Source organism: Stegodyphus dumicola, chromosome 3 (genome assembly GCF_044657685.1).
Source record: "Stegodyphus dumicola isolate Sdum_Otavi_A_Nest chromosome 3, ASM4465768v1".
Taxonomy (NCBI): Eukaryota; Metazoa; Arthropoda; class Arachnida; order Araneae; family Eresidae; genus Stegodyphus; species Stegodyphus dumicola.
Window position 1 is genome coordinate 185,511,538 of NC_140770.1, and position 18,900 is coordinate 185,530,437.

General features: G+C 32.8%; 1 long non-coding RNA gene across 1 annotated transcript in view; it reads left to right on the forward strand.

Annotated features, from left to right (window-relative positions):
- Window positions 1-18,900, forward strand: part of LOC118191287 (uncharacterized) — a 167,668-nt gene that overhangs the window by 130,326 nt on the left and 18,442 nt on the right. The window lies entirely within an intron of this gene.

Consider the following 18,900-nt stretch of genomic DNA (forward strand, 5'->3'; position numbering starts at 1 on the left):
GATTCCTTTTCAAATTTCACCGACTTCCAAGTAGTCAGTACTGAAGCCATTTCAGTCAGTACGGTCACTACTGGCCTATGGTTTAAATTGAAACTTTTTATTTGCTTGTCAGCCTGCTTATGCCTACACAAAATATGTAGTAATATAAAATCAAATTCTGCAAGTTATGTGAAATTCAGAAGACATGCTCGAGTAAAATTTAAATATTAAAAAATATTAATACAAAGCTCGACTACTAAGCTTTGGCTCCGACCTCAATCTTTCGCGACCTCAATCACATTACAAATGCGGCGAGCACACTGAAGCCGAATTAAGTCCCAGATAGAAGTAACAGAGTGATGATGCATAGTTGCTACAATCTCTCTCTCTCGAACTTTAGAACTCTGCGCTTAAAAGTACATTAATTAATTTGCATCCTTATGAAAGCCGACGAAAGTAGAAATGAAAGTACAGATTAATAAGATAACTGGTTAATTAACATAAAACCGTACATATTATTCCAGGATGCTTTCGAAACTACTGCTATTGTTGGCAAAATGAAGCACTGTCTGATCCGTCTGCTCCGAACATACCTTAAACTAATATTATAGTACGGAAATCGTCTACTTTTGAAATTTGTGATCTGTAAAATAACATTTTTTGTCCCGTATAGGTTTTGCAATCTTACATTCTTACTTAACACAAACCATCTTTTAAGACATTTTGGAATGTGACAAAGGCCTGTTAAATTTCGCAGAACAGCGGCGTGATATACTTCTGTTGAAAAAATAAGCCGTAAATAATGCATGAAGCAATAAGTAATGTTAAAGCGCCAAAAAAGGGGGAAAAAGAGAAAGAAGCAAAGAAAAGAAAAAGTAAAAAACGAGGTTAAGTACAAAAGGACAGAAAAAAAAAGAGAAAGACAGAGGCCCGTTGGGCGGTGGTAGATTTTTCAAACAGCATGAGACAAAAAGTTACTCTTTTGTAACTATTATTAGTGAGAGAGAACACAATTTTCACCGCAGTTATTTTAAAGCCTAGAACAAAATACATAGTGCATTACTAAATAGTATATTTCAAAGTGAGAAAAACTCTTTCATATTTAAGTAATAAATTATTTGGATTTATTTTGTAAATGAACTTCAAAAGAAAGAAATTTTTAATTTTAGGGTAATTATTTTAAAATTTAAAACTGTCATGAATCACATTACAGTTTAAGTTTTCAAAATATGTGTACAGTAATATTAAATAAATGAAACGATATCATAAGTTACAGAATTTCTTGTTAGGTTGAAACATCGATATATGTATCAAAATTCTTTTCAGTCATGGCGACCACTGGAATATGTAAGTCACACATTAGGAATATGTGAAATAGAATCCTCCCAAGTAAAAAGCGTAATGATAGACACTTTGTGTTACATGAATGCCTTATGCAAATTTGGAGACCATATTTTGTGCTACTTGTATGAAAAGCATATAGAGTAAACTTGTTGGTGACATATTTATAAAAGAATTCAAATAAATTAATACCGCTAAAGACTACACAAAAGTTCTTTTACACTCGGAAAAAATGAAAAAAACTTCTTAACCGAGCAGTAAATACTTTTTAACTGAGAACTAAAAATTTATCCTGCACCTGCAGATAACTACATGGAATTCGGAGTTCGAAGCTGCCATTTATTTGAGCGAATATGGAGTTTATTGTTGCGATTCGCAAGAGATTGAATGCAAACAGGTCCTATGATAGGTCGATAAAAATTTTTTTATCAATATATAGTTTTCACCCAGCCGTCGAGATAGTTTTAGTAGCTTCTCGAATTTACTGGAAGGAAATATGGGATGTCGAATTACGGTAGCAGCTAATATGGTGTTCAATTGCATTTACTAAATTACAATATCCATTACGGTGATACAGGGAACTGAATCAAAATGTCGTCAAGTTTGGCGACTTTTTTCACCATCGAATTTCTCGCCAAATTTGACAACACAAATTAGTGGCGAAAACCGTTGCCAGCTTGGCGATATCTCGCCAAATTACCGAGATACCCATTTGCTCAATGTTAAATGAACTTGGTCCTGTATCTTACTTTTCCGGCATAGCTTTTTTTTCTAGATTTTTCATGTTACATTATATAGAAAAATTCAACAATTTCTCATATAACTGCATTAAAATTATCTATCAATGTACAATATTGGTACTTTTGTCAGTGAATATAAAGACGGCAGCTTGGAATATCGGTTTCCTAAAGAAATGTTTTGAAAATTAAATTCTATCTTATAAATCGAGTTCTAATGGCTTTTTTTTCTTAATAGGTCCAAAAATAATGAAATTAATTCAGAATTTAGAAGAATTAAATTATACATTCGCTCACATCTTTTGGAGTCAGTTACATGGATGATTAAAGTCTTCTCTTTTAAAGTCGCCAAAGTGGTGGTTATTTTGGGATTTTGACAGAAAGTTAATTTTACAGAATGCTTTTGAAAAATGAGATCAAAAGCCCAAAAATGGTGTTGACGGAGGACGGGGACGCCTTGTGTTTAACATAGGTAAACAGGCGTATGTCCCGCGCTCTCCACTATCTAGAAACAACAACTCCCTGGAGCCCCAGGAGGGTGCACCGGAAATTAATTTGTATCTTAAATAAATTTGTTAAATGGCTATACAGGGGCTATAACTGATGTAAGACATTGTGTGTGAACGTAGTAGATGTCAATGACGGCAGGTGAGCAGAATTTATATAAATTTAAATAAATCCCTTAAAAATCATTTCCAAATTATTTTGGCCATCTAAAGCGGCGAGCACTCAATATCAGCTCTGAAGCCAATATTAAAAAACTTCGCTATATTGAGACAACAATGATGTTAAGTTTTCATTTATTGCGGAAAAGGCACGCTGCATCACAAAAGCCGGTGTTTTAATCCTAAATATATTTTATAAATATTCAGCTACTATTATTGTTATCAAGCTGCAAGCAGCGGTAGTTCAATTTTAGTCTCCTTGGCATAAACTTCAAATACGAATAGATATTTTAGTTGTTTTTACCCGTTTGTTGTTATCAGTTTGTATTGTAGTGCTCTAAGCTAAAACGGGACGAAACATCGTTTGGCAGTCTGATAAGTCTACTCAGTGTAGATCAAACGTAGTTAGAGTGTAATCTATATTAAGGTTCATTTTCTAACCATAATTCTCAGAACGTTACTTGAATAATAATTCAAACACCTTTTAAAAATTTTCCAACCTATTTTTAAATTGAAGCAAGAATAGAAGGAGTGTGAAGATTATTTCCTTAGTTAACATAGATAAATAGTAAACACGAAACACTAAATACTCTTCAGGGAATATGAAAAAATAAAACGCTTTGCTGGGCGCGAATAACTTTGTTCGGAAAAGGATGAATTTCGGTCACTTGGATTGAACTGCTTGCAAATGCTGCTCTTTCGACTAACTTCTGTAATTTTTCAGTTTATGGAATAATGCTTCACATGGAAGACGCAAATGTAACTTGATCCCCAACGTAAGCTTCGCATCTGTGTACTCGAATCCTTCATTAAATTACTATACAACAGAACTATATAAATTACTATATAACGTACTTTCATAAAATTACTATATAACGGACCCTTCCCCACGTATTTCTACGCAAGAAATATGGCGAACTCGGACGTCTATATATATGGGGAACAGGAAACTTCTGATCATTACACTTTCTCATGCCCTTAACTCTTTCCGGCTCGCTACCTTTTAAAGAAGTTGGAGTTTTGATAATAAGAAAAAAAAAAAAAAGTAGGCAGTGTAATTAGGCCTAGAGGAGTACACAAGTGAAATTTTGTGAAGATAGCACTTATCTTTTAATTCTGTGGGTGTGCCCACTTTGGCACACTGACTGAATAGAGCTTCGAAAAGAGTGCAGAAACGAGCATTGTTGTCAATGAACGACCGATGAGATGCGGAGAACCAAAGAATACAGACTCTCAGTTGTCCTAGATTATCGGTGAGCCGGGCCTGGGCACACCTAGGGTTCGCCTTTTGATTTTAGGCAAGATTTTAAGGTACAAATTTAAAACTAATATAGAATAAGAAGATTAGCATACAACCAAAAAGATAACATAGACATTTCTTTTCAAACAATTCCTTTTATATCCTAAAAAAAATCTGGAAGATTTCTTTGAAAAATGAGGGTCTTAAAAAACTAAACATGGCTAAAATATATGGACTGGTTTGTGTTGAGCAGCCATCTACTATAAATAAAGAAGGTTCAGAGTAACCTATAGTAACCTATAAATCCTTTTTCATTCAATTTTTCTGTGCGTACAGTAGGAAATTTTTAGGTGTGTCCAAAGCGTGCCGCAAAGGGTTAACTGAAGATATTCCTATAAAATTCCCACAAACAGATATTATGGCATTCCAAGGGTTTCTAATTTAGGATAAACATCAGTATCCGAAGTTTCAAAAAAGTATCAAAAACTCTTCTCTTATATGCCCGAGGGCACCAAAGCGCTTGCCGACTGTTTAACACGTGTGCCCGCTCCTGTGCGGTCACAATAAAAATGTTTTAGTTTTGAATAAAATTCTATGTGAAAGTTTTCACATTTTTAATGAAATAGAAATTGCATCCAACGCAGATACCAGTACAAAGCGAAATGCGACTGATCCCCCCCCTTTTTTTATGTGCATGCATTATTAACTCTATCCAACTATAAATTCACCTTGAAAAAGTAAATGGTGCTCGCCGTTCAACAGATAATCTAGAATGTGTTCTTAGGGAGAAAAGGTTTGAGAATCCTTGGAGTAGATCTTTGTCAAGTTCTCATACTGCATCAATTTAATCAACATTTACATCCTGTGAATATGTACAAAATTACTCCACTTCTGAACTTTATGAACTGGAATAACCTTTTATAACTGTAATAACCACATGGACACATCTTTAGTATTATTATTACAGTTCATTATTACATTGTGTTTCTAGTACTAATTATATTTTTCTCATTATGCTATCACTAATTATGTTCATCTGTTATTTTTGTTAACCCAAACAAAAGTTCAATTTGATTTGTGAATTTCAAATTGTACTGAGACTGTACTGTAATCTCTTTATGTCCCAAATCGTTATTTTAAATAATTACTGGATCCGAGGCGTACGGTCGGATTGCGCGATGTACCATAATAGGTAAACTCTACGTCTCTCGGAAAGCTTCAGTTGCTCATTTCCTCAACCTGTAGAGACATTAGGTTAATTGGAAGCAATAAAGACGTGAAAAATGAGCAACGCTTTCACCGGGAATCGTTCAGCGTGCTGACCAATACACTACGAAGGCATGCTAAGAAGGCGGGAGAAATATCTCTTATACTCCCCCTTTTAAAGGGCGACTGGGGTTTAGGGTAATCTCCAAATCCTGGGCGTGGAGAATCATCATCCACCCCCCCCTTTTTAGTTCGAGTGCCAGTGCAGAGACGTTAGGTTATTCTGATGAAGGAGAGGTGAAAAATGAGCAGCGCCTTAGCCTGGAATCGAACCACGGACCTCTTGAATACGCGACCAGTGTGCTGACCACTATACTACGAAGGCATGCTAAGAAGGCGGGAGAAATACTTTATACACCTTTCTTTGTAAATTCTTATAAAGCCTGCAACTTGTTTTCTTCTTTCTTATTGTTTTTTTTTATTATTTTTATTTATTTATTTTTTAAGAGTAAGTTAGTATGGGAAGATATTACTAGTTGACTCATGGTACACCAATGCTGTCCCCCGTACTTTTACCTGTACATGTTCCTGTATCTGTAATCTTCCAGTAACACTAAGATCTAATTTAAGTTCGAAGCAACAATCGTTTTCATTCTTTAATGAACGCTTTCATTGGACGTCAATAAAAATCTGTTTTTCAAATATTTAATAATTTTAGGTTACTCTTCAAAAGATTCGAATGACCAAAAAAGCTCAGTGATTCCGAGGTTTTTAATAATTTTAGGTTACTCTTCAAAAGATTCGAATGACCAAAAAAGCTCAGTGATTCCGAGGTTTGGATTTGTGATCATTTTAAAAATTTGTGGTGTTAGAATAACCTATCCCTAGCAAAAATCTATGATAAGAAGCGAAACGAGACTTAAAGGAATTTCGTTCTGATGTAGATTCGAGTTTTTATATCTTAGCAGAGTTCAGCCCTATCTCGTAATAAGAAAATCTAAATGACATATTTAGTGAGTTAACTGTTCCTCTTAACTTATTTACTATTCCATAACTGTATTTCGTTATTTTGGAACAGCAGAAAAGAACTGCTAGTAAACTAAAGCAGTCAGTTCTACATTGTAGCAAAGAGAATTTTTTTCCTCGGGTATATATATATATATATATTTTTATCAAGCTCGTTCCCAGAGTGTTGTTGCCTTTGGGGAATTTTAAGGACGCATTTCGCAGCCGTAATGTTCATAGCTGTTAACAGTGGAAAGAGAGAAAAGTCAAGCTAATTTTAGCCTTTATTTGTTTTTCCGGCTCTATGCCTCCTTTTACTTTTTGCGTTGCCATGGAGGTTGTTCAACCTCAGAATCCACTACTTGATTTATTTTGTTTTGACGGTAAAATATTGCAAGTTCCACATAGTGACTCTTTCTATCATCAAGAACCCAGTTTACTTTTATGTTAATGTACAATGTTATGATTAGAGTAGAAATAGTAAAATATGCAATGATAATGAATAGGGATGCCATTTATTTTGCGGTTAGTGAGCAAGGGTAAAAGAATTCTTCAGTGGATTTTTGCCAAAAGACCGGTTTTATCTATACCTATCTGTTTTGACTAGTAAGCACCACGGGCTGCATTCTTCGTGTCTTTTTTAAATGTTTTTAAGCTCTTTTTAATTTTAGTCCCGTACAATTATTCTATATTTCTAAACAGCATACTAATGCTTATACTTCTTCATGTAAAATTAAGAGACAAAAAGCGACTGATATTTTTGAAAGTAAAATATTAGTTATGTTCAATAAATAGATTATCAAGTAATATAGAAAAGCTAAATTATTATTCAGTACTGACATACATTGCACATAATGAGATATGCATATATGCGCAGTATGTACATATGCACAACAAGAAAATTAAAACTTCGGTGAGTGCCGAGAAGGGCTTATAATCCTTTGGAATGAATAGGCCCCTCTGCATAACTGTTAGACATACATTTTCTAAGGCGAGAGAAGTTAGGTCATTATTAAAGCATATACCAAGTGCCGTAATATGTTCCCTGATTAAGCTTTCTGAAGCATTATCGTACCTGCAAAAAGGAACTACTGTAATTAAGTTACAGCATAGCGACAGAAGTAAGAAATTCGAGAGTTTTGAAATTGCCGTTTTGAGTGACTTAATAAATTTGTTAATCGAACTGTATTTATGCCTGGCAGTCAGCTTACCAGGTTGATTTGAGAACCACGTGCGTTTTAAATAACACCTCTGTGAAGTTGAACCTCTACCTGATTATTATCTTTATTTTGATGTAATTTAGTAAATCGCGATTGGCAACAGTTGAGTTTTTACATCTACGTTTTCGAGTTTGTTCTATTGTTTACTTTCGTTTTAAGTAATGAGAATAATGACTTTTTGAGATGTTTTTCATGAGTATTTAAAAACTGATGAGTAATATTTTAGGCCATTTATATTCTGAGTATTGCTTTGAGGTGTCAAAGCTAAAACTAACACTTAATTAGACTTGTAAATAGAATTGCAATATTAAACTGTTTGTGTTGTGACGAGATGTCTTTCATTGGATAATTGATTGTATACTCATTTTCCATCATAATTCTTCTGATATCGAAGGTAAAACGGGATAACCTCACCTGAATGAAAGTGAACTCATTAAAGCAGAGAATTTGATATCACTGAGCTTAGTGCCACTATGATGCTTATCAATCCAGTTTCTTTGGTGTCGTACGAACGAAGAGATGCAGAAAATGGCTCGCAGAAAAGAAAATTCCAGTCCTCCATTAAATACCTTATAATCTGAGCGCATCAACACGTCTCATAACAAACGAATTAGTATAATTCAGTAAATCAACATCTGGAACGTATTATAAATAAAATATCTCTAGCGTAACCGCATGTATCATACCTAATGACCAGAGTATTTAGATCTACCATCTAACATGTATCCCCAATTTTCTTCAGCATTCGTATTAGAGTTTGTACGTCACAGTATGCATAATAGTGATTCATATTTGCATGTGGTAGATGCATTAGTGTTGTATTATTTGTTACCATTAGTATCGGATAATATGTTCATCATATCACAGTACATACGACTGAAATTGCTTTATGCTTGGAGTTTGTATATCATACTGCTTCGAAATTTGTCATGCATTTGTGTATGTCTAGATGTTTTAGTTTTGTATTATATGTTTATGTTCACCACATAGTACTAATGCCTGAAATGACTTTTACATAGGGCCTCTACGTCTCAGTGCTTATAACAGTGTTACGCACATGTATCTATTTAAATGTTTTAGCACAGTCTTTCCTGTACTAATGCCTGAAATGACTTTTGCATAGGGCCTCTACGTCTCAGTGCTTATAATAGTGTTACGCACACGTGTCTATTTAAATGTTTTACAAAGTCTGTTATGTTCCTTTAGTGTTGTACTATATGTTCACCTCACAATATTTATGTTTGAAATGCCTTATGCATAGATCTTCTGTCTACAGTCCAGAAATATTATTCTTTTAACTGACGTTATTAGAATAACAGAGTGAGCCAGTGTCATGTACGCATGTATAAACTATATCTTTCGCGCAGCATTATATATCATAACTAATGTCCCTGGAATTTGTATCTTTAGTACAACATGTATCTTCAGTATTTGTTTATACGCAATACATTGCCCACATCACATTCGTATGGTTATTTGCATAATTAGTGCCTGTCCCTCTCGTAACAGTGTTTGTTTGTATTAGTATTTATCTTTAGAGTTGTATTATTTGATGCTTGGTGACGTACTACCTGTTAATATAAATATTTGTAATATATGTTTATCCTGCAGTATCCATTTCTGACGCATGTCAGGTTTAGGTACCATCTGTCTACAATCAACAAATACAATTCATTTATATTTCTTAGCATCTGCCTCTTGTTTGGCTTTATATGCTTTTGAACATCTCTAAATGAACTCCCGTTTCGGTGCTCTTGGCACCAGGAGATGTTTGTCGTAGACAGTTGTGGGCTACGGACAATACCCGAATAGTTTAATGTAAGCCACCCTGGTGTCCAGACCCACTTTCAGCTGTCACCTATGAAGATATTGTCAGAGAATGTCATATATTGAGGATTACAGAAGCACCGAAAAAAAAGGTAAAAAACTCATAGTGTTTTAAAATAAAATTTTTTAAATTAATAATGTTGTTGGAGAACAAAACATCCTTGTGTAACGATATTACTGAAAACTGTATTATGCCTGTAACATTCGTCAGCAGTAATTGAAAGTTGATTTACAGTAGAGGTAGTGAATAAGAATAAAATAAGAAATCAGCTACAAACTCATTTGGAGAATAACTCCTTCTAACAAAGGAAAACTTAAAGTACTGGTTAGCAGATTCTACTGTTTTTTAAGAGTTAATCAATTTTAGCAAATCTACTGAAAATATTAATAACTACTTCAAGTGTTTTTTGGCAAGTGATAATGTATATAATTAGCATATTAAATAAATAAAATGTTTGCGGGTAAATTGTATGTTTAATAACTAAAATGTCTATATATAAACATGAAAATTAATAATCAGCGTTACAGAGAACTATTCAACATTTTTCTTTTCATATTTGTTTAGCATACATTAATTGTTTGAGATAATAAAACAGTAACAACGTAAAAGTTCCTAAAGAGAATAAGATAGAGGCAAATAAAAATTTAGTACCAGTTAACGTTTAGTTAATTTTTTTCTAGCTCTAACATTTCTTCCTTGTTTAAGTTAGCACAGAATATTTTTCTGGGCGGTCACTGATCCCAATCTATACCCATTTATCGGGCTGGCAAGAAAGTAATTTCAGTTTCTTAGTGTGAAATAAAACTCATTTTTTCTGCACAAAATATGAACTTTAATCAGTCAAATATCTTTCATTCTCTTCGATGATCTTTTACCATCTTTACGGTAACTTCATAATTCCGTTCTCTTAGAATTTTTGGTCTTTGTCAGCAAAAAACTCAATCAAATGCTATTTGATGTCATCGTTATTGTGAAGAAATAATTTTAATTTAACAGCTTATTGTGGTAAAATTTGTGCAGGAAATTATTGTTGAATGAAATAAATAAAATATGCAAATAAAAAATGTGAATACACTTTAAAAATACTACCTTAAGTGGTAGTCTTGAAAAATAATTAAATAATTTAGCTTTATGAAGTTTTAAATCAAATTGGATATTAAAATATTCAGCTTGGGATTGCCGCCTGAATGAACAACAACACACAACGGCATTTGAGAGACATTACCGAACAGCCCAAATTGGATTATAGCAGAAAAAATAAGGCTTCCTGATTCATAAGCCGGCGGGCAGTGTGTGTGGTGTTACAAACGTTTTGATAACCATTCAACTTAGTGTTTCATTCATACATTGCATGTATGATCATGATTATGATATACGTTAGAAACATAATTATAAATCGCTTTATTTAGTTGATTGAAAAGGTTTTATTTCTTTCATTGTATTTTAACGTAAGCTATGGTTTCGGTTGCATTGTATAAGGCTTGGAAAGTGACTTAAAACTTCTCTTTCAAAATTTTAAGTTGCTACTTGTTTTCGAATGAAATGACTTCTTCCAACATTGAAATAATTATTTCCTTTTTCATTTAGTTTACGCTTAATACTGTTGCTTGCGTACGAGTTCATAATACTATATTGAATGCACATAGCTCCGATGATAAGTTAATAAAAGATATTTTATCGAAAGAAACACTTCAGAGTTCTGGAACTTTCCACAAAAATAGTCTTGTAACTCTTCGCAGTATCACTGAGTACAATCAGTAATTACACTTCAAACTGCTAAGAACATTAAACACAAGCAATGCAAAGTGCATCTAATGCGCGAAGCTAACCCGGAGATATCTTAATTCCCCGAACTCGATGAACTAACGTGTGAGAGCAGATGCTCTCTCCGGTCTTATATAGTTTTCACCCTGCCGCCAAGATATTTCTAGTACTTTCTGCTTCTAAAAATTACTGGGAGGCATATTACGGTTACAGCTACATAGAACATCTTTAGCAGTTATTCAATTATAATATCCGTTACAGCTATACAGGGACCGGACTAAAATGCCGCCAAATTTTGGGTTTCCTTGCCATATCTGGCGACAAAATTAGTCGCCAAAACCATTACCAGATTAACGATATATCGCCAATTTAGTGAGATAGCCATTTGCTCATTGTTGAATAGACGTACTCCTGTATTCTTATTATTCCAGCAAGCTTCGCTTCTCTACATTTTCATACTACATTATACAGAAGAATACCACAATTTCACATACAATTCCTCTAAAATTATCTATCTGTGTATAAAATTTGTAATAATATTATTTATTACAAATTTTACGCAATTTCTACCATGAAAGACGTAACGTCTACCACGAAATAAACTTTTTGGATCGACTGATTCTCCGTTAGTTCAGGATAGTCAACATCCTTCTCGAGGAGAAATGCTTTCGAATGATGAGGAATCGAAACGTTTTAAAAATGTTTTCCTCTTGTAAAGCCAGCGTATCTTATGGAACAGCACATCTGCGTATTCACTCTCCATTTCAACAAAACGTTCTTTAACTGGGTGATGATAAAGAGCTTTAGCTACGATTGTGTTGAAAATTTTAATCCCCGAAATAGAACATTACAAAATTCTTATAGAAATGTCTGAGCGCAAAACGCTTGTAGATGAATGCTACAATTGTAAACAAGTACCTCGTGATTCAAATTTTCCTCCCTCCCTCCCCGAAAAAACTGTCCTCCCTCCTGTTATACTTTTGCCCCATCTCTTGAAACTAAAATAACTTTATCGAGTGAAATATAATATTTCTCCATGCGTTTGCAATATCTTCGCCACATGTTTGACCTTTCAGCGGCAATGATTCTAAAAGCTGTTAGGATTCTTAGATGAAATAAATCGAACAAAAAGCGAAATATGCCATGAGTAATTTATGTCACAAGATTTCTCAACAACTATTGATAAAGCTTAAATATATTTTAAAATATATTTTTTTTATTCTTATTTTTAATAATATGGCTTGCGTAAGACCTTTCGACCCGCCAGGCACTGACCATTGTACACACTAATGGATGAGGTGTGACTGGCTCGCTCAGCTCATGCTGTAGTCCCGTGCGCCTCCTTCATGCCGTATACCCGCGCCCGCCTGCGCTCGACAGGATACTCGCCCAGACGTAGACGAAATCGATTCGTGGCGAGTCGCACTGGGAGTGGCTAAAGATCCGCGGTTTGCCTACCACTGCTTTTAGGTCAAGAGCCCAATGTTTTCCCATATTCAGATAAATAAACGCACTTGCAAAATCCTAGAAGTATTCTCGTTTCCGTACATTCTTCCTTGGAAGGTAAACAATAAATCTTTGATTTTTGTTTTTTTCTGCTAATATTCATACTCCCCTATGGACAAAAGAATAAATTGCTTACAATGGTAGCTTGTTCCAGGTTCCGATTTCAACAAACACCCTGGTTAAATGGAATTGTTTTAGGTGTAATATGAATATAAGCCAGATTTCCCTAGAAAGTCCTGTACGAAGCCTTCGTCTTAAAGCGGGTAATTGTCAATTGCTTTGCTAGAACCAGTTAACTAGTCGTTATTTTTCTCAAGTTATTTGTTTTTTTAAGTGATCTTTCACTCGCAATTTTTGTTGAAGAACTCTGAATTTTTTCGTTATTATAAAGGCTGAATTGAGCTTGAAAAGAACTTTAAATGAAAGCTAATGCAAATTAAGCTGTCCTGATAGAATGCCTGGTTAATCAGAATTACCAGATAAATATTCGTTAAAGCGTAGTTTTATCATAAATGCAACTTAATGATGTTTAATACTTCGTACCAGTCATTGCCGTTGATTCAGTTAAAAACCTCGTCTAGCCCATCTCTATAGCTGCCGGGGAGATACAAGACACATCAAGACTCTTCCAGAAGTTTAGGAATTCCATGCAGCTCCGCTTTGAAGCCTGTGTGACTGCTTCTAGACGTCATTTCGAACACCATCTGTAGCATATAGCTTTCTGTTAATGTAAAACTTGTAATAAAATGAATTGTATTACACCAACGTGTTGCTGTCTCTGTCATTTTTCTTTAGTTCTTTTAAACATAGCTCGTGTTAAAGGCATTTCTGACACTGCAATGCTATGTGATTCCTAATCGTCTTTGTACCTCCTATATCTGCTGTAAGTTTGTCGAACCGGTTAGCAAATCACTTTGTATGTAATAAATTTTTTGTTACGTCAATAGGACTATAGAGAGTTAGCTAGTTGGCTATAGAAGAGGAAGCCAGTCACTTTTTAGTCATGACCGACAAAACGTTGTAGGCGATATCTGTAATGGAATGACAATGATTCATTGCGTAGATGGGGTGATGGACTTGAAGAAAGACGTGGACGCAGCAGGCGTAAAAGTAAAGTGTATTAAACACTTTACTTTTAAATTATTTATAAACTCGGTTCTTTTGTTTGAGTTCTGGACAGTGATTGGACAAAAGTTTACAGCAAGGCAGAAAATTTCAGGGAAAGAGTAACGTCAATGACGCACTATAGATGCGCTGATGAAGATTGTATTAAGGATTGATATTAGGACTATAAAGGGCTATTGCCAATTTTACCAATTCATTTTAATTCGTTAGTAAATTCCCATCATATTTTTATATCTTGCATATATATTAATTATTAATTTATTTTATCGTATTTAAAAGTATTTTGATAAATGAAAGTGTTTATTTCCTACTTAAATATTTCTCAAAATAAAATAAAATTATCTAGAGAAAATAAAATTTAGAATATCTATTTAAATATTAATCTATCTTACATAGATAGCTTAATAACCTCAATTGGGCTTTACAGAATAAATTAAATCTCAATATGGAATTCTTTTAACAATGCTTCGCTTCCCGCACCGCGTAAAACTTCCGGTTTTCTCACGAAAACCATAATGTTTTTTAAATTCCAAAGATGGCAGTTATGGTATTAAATGCTGAAAATTTGACAGATAGTTCATGAATAATTTTTATAGAAAAAATCGATCGCAATATCAGTTATTTATATTTATCTGTTATGTTCAAATATTTATGCTCCTGTGTTGACCAGACTGATCGTGATTTTATATTTGGGTTTTGTGTTTTAACGTTTAACTTTCAATTTAATTTTATAATACTGAATTTAAGAAGCGTGGAAGACAGTGTTTATCTGATAATAAATGTAATCAAGTGTAGAAATATATACAGCCTTTTTCAGCAAAGTAGTATACATAAGAGAAATATTTAAAATCCGTTTTAAAATGTACCACTGCGCTTAGAAACGAAAGTGTTATTCATCAGGAAAAATCTTACGACGAGTGAAAAATTATAATGTGTGGTTTAAAAAGAAAAAGGAATAAAATCATGGAAATAAATTTTAAAATATATTTTCTCTGTAAATATATTTTATTTCTTAGATGATTATTTATTGCTGAAATAAAATGTACGATAAACAAGGTAATAAAATTATTTCTTTTGTACTGATATAAATACACAAGAAAATACCAATACAGAAATACCAATTTCAAATGCTTCACATGTTTAGATTGAGTTGTAACTTCATTTAATTGGGATGTTTTGAAAGTTCTGTATTTTATGCGTTTATGATATACTTCTAGATTATGCGGACCGTTTACAATTTTTTTAAAGTAACTCAGGTTTCTGAAAAATTTCCAGAAAATTTGTGATGATTGGAAGCGTGCATGTAGTAGTTCAAACCCGTATTTTCAAAAATCAAAATTAAAATAAAATGTACTGTCAGTTTTTAATTTCATATCGCTGTTTGCCTTTTACATCTGTTTCACGGTGTCAGCAATTCGCATGAGAATAAATATCTCTTACCTTGAAAAGTGAATGACAATTTCAAAAGACTGACAGACGTTTCTGGGATATGCGCTATGCGGAAGTTGGCTTTTCTAAAGATTCATAATATAATGAATGAGCGAGAGGAGTGGTAATCAGATGCCTATTGTCGACGTGAGCTGGTTTTTTCGTATCTGCACAAAATACTAACGTGGTTCCTGAATATTAATTGTGAATCAGAGCTTCGCTTATTCATCTTTGCTATATATAACAGTGGAACTCTGCAATGTGAAAATGGTATTGCGGCTACTTTTCCCATCCTGGCACCATTTCCATTTTATTCGCATTTATAAAAAAATATATGAATAAATAATTTTTTATGTTGAATGTAAACGAATCTGAGTAATTGGAACATTTTCAAGATCTCAAGTCAGATGAAAAATATTGTTATTAATTTGTGTAAATATTTATGATGATATTTTTTTCACGTATTATTATTTATCTAATGCATTTAGTGTGGTAATTTTATGTTTAGTTACTATGCGCTTTCTTTAATCTTGAATTTATGACCACATACATCTATTATTTTCTAGATTATTCTTGAATTGATTTGCAGCTCAAATTGAACCGGAAATATTATCAGAACTGCCTCTTTTCTGATTTTGGCGACAATTTGCATTGCCAATGTAGCGAAATCTCACGATTTGGCGACTTCTTGTAAACCTGGCGATATTATGGAAGTTTCCAAAACACGTTTTCGAAACGCCAGGGGCAATTTTTCTAGAACGTTCTGTCAGTGCCTTCCTTCTCCTTTGAACGAAATATAACAACAAAGCTGCATGTTGCAGCCATGAATCAATTCAGTTTTAGAAAGTCTTCAGTCTTTGTTATACTAATCTTTGTTATACCTATTATTGTTTTAGATTTGGTTCTGGGAAAATCTGTGATATTTCCAGCGTGTTAACGATATTTTTTGCCAGCCCGTGTGTTTTCCTTGACTTATTCTTAGCTGTTTTTCTTATCTGCAATAACTGCTGTTCATCTCAAACTTAAACAAAGTTTATAGTTTTTCTTCTTCACCTAGAGTGATTATCTAAGGAAGGAATTATAATATTATTCATGAGCGAATTGGTTATCTATAACATTATTTATTTTTCTGATTACCTATGAACTTAGAGAGGGTAACAATACTAATTCAGCTTTTTTGTGAATTTACATATTTCGATCTGAAGTAGTTGGTAGCTGAGTATGTTAAGAAAACGTAACGCAGCAGACTTTATTTATTTACTAACACGATAAAATTTATTCAAAAATGAAAATAATAAAAAATTTTAATTTAATACTATAAAGAAAATTAAATTTAATAGCAAAAAAAAAAAAAAATTAATAGTTCGTACTTGTTTAGTAACAATTGTTTGTTTTAATGATAGAATTATCTTCCAATATGAAATAATGTACATTTAAATCTGTTTCTACGCGAACCTTTTTTACACAAATTTGCTGAATACGAATTCACGATAAATATTTAACACTCACAGATTTTTTTAAAATAATTATTTCCATAGATGCAATAGAATGTCATTTTTTGAATGAACATTTTTACATGCATTCTTCAGGAATGTATCTATCGTATAAAAAGACAATTAGATGTAATTTATTTACAGATAAAGAATACAAGATTTTTTTTGTGCATTAATAGTTTAAACAGAAATAAGAAGAGGGTTATAGATGTATATAAAAATATATGTGTGTGTAAGTATATGTGTCATTATTGTTATGCAAGAATCATATGTGATAGTTTAATTCTGAAATGATGCAGTTTAAAGAGATTTATTATAAGCAGCTGCTATTTTTAGGACTGAAAGGGTAAACAACCAAATTAAAATATAGAGTTAAGGAACTATTGCAAAATAAAGTCAATTTTTTTATTTAATTTTTTTTTTCTTTTTATAAGACATGGATTAATTTAGAAAGGTATGAAAGAGAAAAATTACGTAAATCAAAATGCTAACTTTAGTTTGCAAGAGTCTCGTAACTCTCTGTTTTAGTGTATTTATTTCCACTTTATTTCGTGAAAACCGTGATTTCTTATAATAAATGTGATTGCTGCGTCAATTCATAATTAATCTATATCCTTCGATAAGTTAATATATATATATAATATATATTAACAGAAAATACTGTTAACTATTTATCTCTGTATTTATGCAGCTTAATTTAGAGAATTTCATTTGTTCATGTAATTTAAGTCAGCATTAACAAGAACACAGATAAAAACTGACAAAAAAATATTTTTATATTTTTACATTATTCATTTATTTCGATAAAAGTTAATTAATGGATTTACTCTTTTCTTTTATGATTTTGCAATTTATTTTGACTGATGATTAAATAATGTTGACATATTACCGATTATATTCAGTTATGGATAAAAATAGTTCCGAAGTACTGCGACATCATTTACTATCACTGCTGTTATATCATGCAGTTTTTTCTGAATTTTTTCATTTCCCATTGAAATTTACTTTATTCTGATAGTTTACGCTGTAATGCGTAAAATTAAACTTTTACCATAAAACTAGAAAAAGACCAGTGGATATGCCTCTGGTTAATCGAGAGTTGAATGCATTTACTTCCTGCGCACTATATATAATATTTCCTAATTTTGTATCATAAACTTACTTGTGGCAATCACCGGCTTAAAGTTAGCACTTCTGAAAATGAATAGTATTTTTTTAGTCGTAAATAAATATTGGTAATGAAGGTCACTTCTACAAGACGACCACACCTACAGAGAACCGTGAGTGAAATCATGAGCGATCATTTTAAAAAGAGTTAACTACATCTTTGCATATTGATTAAACGTAAATAATTTATTCATTGATATGCGTAAATATGGCTTTCATAGTTCATTGCGTAATATGCATGCACACATATTTTTATTATGATGTTTAAATTTTCAGTTAGTTTTAATTTGTTGTCATTTTCCCTGTAACGTGAATGACTTTATAATGCTAATTTAATTTTTGATCTAACCTCTGCAATACAATTTTAAAAAAATGCTGTAACTGAAAAACTAAAACACTTCACAAAATTCAATCGAAAACTCTTATATTTTTGTGAAAATGCAGCATATCCTAGTTTTAAAAAAATGATTCATATAGTTTTAGAATCAGTTTGAAGAAAATAAAGCATTGAGATTTTTGTGTAGTTTTGTAAATTACAAAAATATATAATTTCCGTCTTTTGACCTTTCCGTTAAACATGTAGCACAGCATATCAGGAACTTCCGAAGCTTTAGTAGAATTTATAAATAAATGCTTTACAAATTCTAACGGTTCTCTTTCATAATCTGTGCAACGTATTTATCTCGTGATGAAGTCTTTGAACTCCTCATCAACTAAAATTTGACCCAAGTCATAAAAAAAAAAAAAAAAAAAAAAAAAAAATCGTTTCCACGCTATCAACCACTGATGTGATTAGTGAATCATTTCACGGTTTCGGTTAATATAAATATCTGCCCTCAGGAAATATTTAGCTAATCAAATGTTTAGGTTTGTTATCATTTTCATGCAATAAAATCATACATGTACTGATTGGTATTTGCCGAATTATCAGCTTGCCTAAAAAAGTGCTGATCGCGAGGCTCGGTGGTTGTTGTCCTCAGATTTCAACTTTGTTGCGATAACTTCGTTTGCCCTCAAACCTCTTATAATTTCGATCTTAAAGGTTAAGATCTGACCTTATAAACGTTCGAGACTTATCTGGGCTGAAATTCCCAAAGAGGGAACATATCTGTCATCTGGGCAGCTTGGATCCCAAAGAGCTCGTTGTTCTTACTGCGCTCGACCTTTGGCAGCGTCTTCAGGCCATCAGAAAGATT